This window comes from Lepus europaeus, chromosome Y, assembly GCF_033115175.1.
Source record: "Lepus europaeus isolate LE1 chromosome Y, mLepTim1.pri, whole genome shotgun sequence".
NCBI lineage: Eukaryota > Metazoa > Chordata > Mammalia > Lagomorpha > Leporidae > Lepus > Lepus europaeus.
Window position 1 is genome coordinate 341,431 of NC_084851.1, and position 5,820 is coordinate 347,250.

Genomic DNA, 5,820 nt, shown 5'->3' on the forward strand with positions numbered 1-5,820 from the left:
TTTTCCACCAGTGTATCATGATACTGTGATTTCTTCTCACCTATATTTCCAGTGCTGGTGCAGAGACTCTTGGCAGCTGGGATCCGGAGCCTTGGGCGCCTGTGCTCTCCACATAGATCCACCATGTCCCACTAATTTGGAAGAGTTTCTTCTGCAATTTTTTTCCCAAATCTTCCCTGAGACTACACTATATCCACTTTTAGTAAACTATCTTTTCCTGGACTTTCAATGAGCTCCCTCCCTATTCCGCAGTCTTGGAACTGCTGATGCTGTAGTTCTTAAAAAAATTTAAAAATTGATATTAAGACCATTTTTAGATGTTTGCTAAGATATATGTAACTTAAAATTCTTGTTGCTTTGGCCGGCGACGCGGCTCACTAGGCTAATCCTCCGCCTTGTGGCACCGGCACACCAGGTTCTAGTCCCTGTCGGGGCACCGATCCTGTCCCGGTTGCCCCTCTTCCAGGCCAGCTCTCTGCTATGGCCCAGGAGTGCAGTGGAGGATGGCCCAAATGCTTGGGCCCTGCACCCCATGGGAGACCAGGAGAAGCACCTGGCTCCTGTCATCAGATCAGCATGGTGCACCGGCCGCAGCGCGCCAGGTGCAGCGGCAATTGGAGGGTGAACCAATGGCGAAAGGAAGACCTCTCTCTCTGTCTCTCTCTCACTGTCCACTCTGCCTGTCAAAAAAAATAATTCTTGTTGCTTTAACTGAGGATCAGACTCTAATTTGACATCAATCAAAGAAATCTAGATTGATAAATTTTGTATCTAAAAAAATTCTCCTTTCTTACAGCATGTTCTTCACCAAGAACACATTTTCATGCTTGAGGCATTTACACCATTTGCTCATTTCTAGTTTTATATTTAGAAATTACCCTTTAAAATTTTTAAAATTGACAGAACATATAGAATTTCAAACTATTTACTTTTAAATATTGATCATAAATGGAGATTTCATGAAAGCCTACTTGTTAACAAACCCAATCATCTTTATAAAACTTAAGAGGCTAAGACACTTAAGTTTACATTTAGAAACATTTACCTTCACCAATATTATTTTTCTAAATAACTATACCTCAATGACTTAACACACTGAGATTTCAATGAATACTATAATTTCATCTGAAATACTTGTCTCAGATCAAAATTACCTTGTTATGATTTTAAATAGGTGATAAGGGTAAGTATAACATGTCCTGACCACAAAGAGGGGAACAAAAGTATGTTAACAACTTTGGACATATTTTTATTCCCTTAAAAACAGTTTTAAAGCAAATCACCAAAAATACACATAAATCATGTGAACTGACAGGTATTTGGCTTGATTTAATTTTTCTAGATGACACGTTAATCACTTTGGTATAACAACATAAAAGCTTGCAAATGCAAATTTATTTTTCCTCATAAAATAGCTCTAACTGAAAAACAGTGACATGTGAGTGTTTGACACAAAAAAGAATGCAGTAATCTTTTTTTAAAGATTTTTTTATTTATTTGACAGGTGGAGTCATAGACAATGAGGGGGAGAGAGAGACAGAGAGAAAGATCTTCATTCCATTGGTTTACCCTTCAATTAGTGGCCACAGCTTGAGCTGCACTGATCCGAAGCCAGGAGCCAAGAGCTTCTCCCCTGTTCTCCCAGGCAGGTGCAGGACATAAGCACCTGGGCCATCCTCCACTCCCCTCCAGGGCCATAGCAGAGAGCTATGGAAGAGCAGCAATGGGGACTAGAAAGCAGAGACCATAAGGGATGCCAGCGCCGCAGCTGGAAGATGAACCTATTATGCCACGGTGTCGGCCCCAGATGTAATCTTCTAAGTACCAAAATGGTGGTATCTCTTTTTTTAATTAAACTATTATTTAATAAATATAAATTTCCAATGTACAGCTTATGGGTTACAATGGCTTCCCCCCTCCCATAACTTCCCTCCCACCCACAACCCTCCTCTTTCCCACTCCCTCTCCCCTTCCAATCACATCAAGATTCATTTTCAATTCTATTTATATACAGAAGATCAGTTTAGTATATATTAGGTAAAGAGTTCAACAGTTTGCCCCCAAATAGCAACACAAAATGAAAAAAATACTGTAGGAATACTAGTTATAGCATTAAATAAGAGTGTACAGCACATTAAAGACAGAGATCCTACATAATAGTTTTTTAAAATTTAATTTTCTATGCCATTTCCAATTTATCACCGAGTTTTTTTTCATTTCCAATTATCTTTATATACAGAAGATCAATTCAGTATATAATTAGTAAAGAACTCATCAGTTTGTACCCACGCAGAAACACAAAGTTTAAAAATACTACTTCAGTACTAGTTATAGCATCACTTCACATTAGACAACACATTAAGGACAGATCCCACATGGGGTGTAAGTACACAGTGACTCCTGTTGCTGACTTAACAATTTGACACTCCTGTTCATGCCGTCAGTAATCTCCCTAGGCTCTATTCATGAGTTGTCTAGGCTATGCAAGCCTTTAGAGTTTGCTGACTTTGATCTTATTCCAATAGGGTCATAGTCAAAGTGGAAGTTCTCTCCTCCCTTCGGAGAAAGGTACCTCCTTCTTTGATGCCCCGGTTCTTTCCACTCGGATCTCACTCACAGAGATCTTTCATTTAGGTCTTTTTTTTCCCGTGGTATCTTGGCTTTCCATGCCTACAATACTCTCATGGGCTCTTCAGCCAGATCCGAATGCCTTAAGGGCTGATTCTGAGGCCAGAGTGTTGTTTAGGACATCAGCCATTCTATGAGTCTGCTGTGTATCCCGCTTCCCATGTTGGATCATTCTCTCCCTTTTTGATTCTATCAGTTAGTATTAGCAGATACTTGTCTTGTTTGTGTGATCTCTTTGACTCTTAGACCTATCAGAGTCATTAATTGTGAACTGAAATTGATCACTTGGACTAGTGAGATGGCATTGGTACATGCCACCTTGATGGGATTGTGTTGGAATCCCTTGGCACATTTCTAACTCCACCATTTGTGGGAAGTCTGATTGAGCATGTCCCAAATTGTACATATCCTCCCTCTCTTTTTCCACTCTTAAATTTAACAGGGATCACTTTTCAGTTAAAATTTAAACACCTAAGAATAATTGTGTGTCAATTACAGAGTTCAACCACTAGTACTAGAACAACAACAACAACAAACACTAAAAAGGATAAAGTATTACATTGTACATCTAGAGTCAGGACAAGAGCTGATCAGGTCATTGTTTCTTATAGTGTCCATTTCACTTCAACAGGTTTCCCCTGTGGTGCACAGTTGTCACCCATCAGGGAAAACAAATGATATTTTTCTCTTTGGGACTGGCTTAATTCACTCAGCATGATGTTTTCCAGATTCCTCCAACTTGTTGCAAATGACCGGGTTTTGTTGTTTCTTACTGCTGTATAGTATTCTATGGAGTACATGTCCCATACTCTTTAATGGTGCATCTTTTTCTGGCTTAGGAATTAAGGTGATGCTGGATTCATAGAATTTGGGAGGATTCCCTCTTTTCGATTGTTCTGAATAGTTTGAGAAGAATTGGAGTTAGTTCTTCTCTAAATGTCTGGTAGAACTCAGCAGTGAATCCATCTGGCCCTGGGCTTTTGTTTGTTGGGAGGGCCTTTATTACTGTTTCAATTTCTGTGTCAGTTATTGGTCTGTTTAGGTTTTCTATGTCTTCTTGGCTCAATTTAGGTATGTTGTATGTGTCCAAGAATCTGTCCTTTTCTGTAGATTCCCCTGTTTGCTGGCATACAAGTCCTTGTAGTAATTTCTGATGATTCTTTTTATTTCTGTGGTGTCTGTTGTTACGTTTCCATTTTCATCTCTGATTTTATTGATTTGGGACTTTTCTCTTGCTTTTTTAGTTAGTTGGGCCAATGGGTGTCAATTTTGTTTATTTTTTTAAAAAACCAGCTCCTCGTTTGGCTGATTTTTTGTAATGTTTTTTTGGATTCAATCCTGTTGATTTCTTCTTTGATTTTAATTATTTCCCTTCTTCTACTGGGTTTGGGTTTGGTTTGCTGCAGATTTTCTAGATCCTTGAGATGACTTGAAAGCTCATCTATTTGGTGCCTTTCCAATTTCTTGATGTAGGCACCTATTGATATAAACTTTCCTCTTAACACTGCTTTTGTTGTATCCCATAGGTTTTGGTATGTTGTGCTGTTATCCTCATTTACTCCCAGAAAATTTTTGATTTCTCTTTTAATTTCTTCTATGACCCATTGTTCATTCAGGAACATGCTGTTCAATCTCCATGTGTTTGCATGTGCTCTAGGGATTCCCAAGTTGCTAATTTCCAATTTCATTCCTTTGTGGTCTGAGAAGCTGCATGGTATGATTCTAATTCTTTTGAATTTGCTGAGACTTGCTTTATGGCCTAGTATGTGGTCAATCCTAGAGAAGGTTCCATGTACTGCTGAGAAGAATGTAAAGTCCTTAGATGTAGGATGAAATGTTCTGTAGATATCTGTTAGATCCATTTGGGCTATAGTGTCCTTTAAATCTACTGTCTCCTTGTTGATCTTCTGTTCTGTTGATCTGTCTATCTCTGAGAGTGGAGTATTGAAGTCCCCCAGTACTATTGTATTGGGGTCTAAGTCTCCCTTTAAGTCCCTTAACAAGTCTTTTAAATAAACCGGTGCCCTGTATTTAGGTGCATATACATTGATAATCATTATATCTTCCTGTTGAATGGATCCCTTAATCATTATATAGTGCCCCTCTTTGTCTCTCCTAACAGTTTTTGTGAGAGAAATTATGTGGTCCGATATTAAGATGGCTACGCCTGCTCTTTTTTCGTTTCTGTTGGCATGGTATATCTTTTTCCAGCCTTTCACTTTCAGTCTGTATGCATCATTGTTGGAAAGATGAGTTTCTTGTAAGCAACAAAAAGATGGGTTTTGTTCCTTAATCCAATCAGCCAATCAGTGTCTTCTAACTGGACAGTTCAAGCCATTAACATTCAATGTGACTATTGAGAAGGAGCAACTTTGCCCTGCCATTTGCCAAAGATACTTTCTAATATATGGTTTGAGACTCCTGTGATCTTTTGCTGTGAGGTTTCCTTCCTTTATCTTCTTTCATATTGGTGACCGTGTTTCTGTGTTTCTGTATGTAACACATCTTTAAGCATCTTTTTAGGGCTGGACGAGTGGCGACAAACTATTTCAGTTTCTGTTTGCTGTGAAAGGTCTTTATTTCACCTTCATTCACAAATGAGAGCTTTGCAGGAAATAATATTCTGGGCTGGCAGTTTTTCTCTCTTAGTACCTGGGGTATGTCTCACCATTCTCTCCTAGTTTGTAGGGTTTCTGAAGAGAAGTCAGCTGTGAGTCTAATTGGAGATCCTCTGAGAGTAATCTGACGTTTCTCTCTTGCACATTTTAGGGTCTTTTCTTTGTGTTTCACTGTGGTGAGTTTGATTACGACATGTCGTGGTGAGGTCTCTTTTGGTCATGTTTATTAGGGGTTCTATGAGCTTCCTGTACTAGGATGTCTCTGTCCTTCTCCAAACCTGGGAAATATCCTGCTAGTATCTCACTAAAAAGGCCTTCTAATCCTTTCTCTCTCTCTCCATGCCTTCAGGAACTCCTAGGACCCGAATGTTCAGTTTTTTAATAGTATTCTGTGGATTACTGACAGTATTTTTTAGATTTCTGATTTCTTCATCTTTTCTTTGGTTTGCCTGTTTCCTTTCCTGTTCTCTGTCTTCTTTTTTTATTTTATTTTATTTTTTTTATTTTTGACAGGCAGAGTGGACAGTGAGAGAGCGAGAGAGACAGAGAGAAAGGTCTTCCTTTGCCGTTGGTT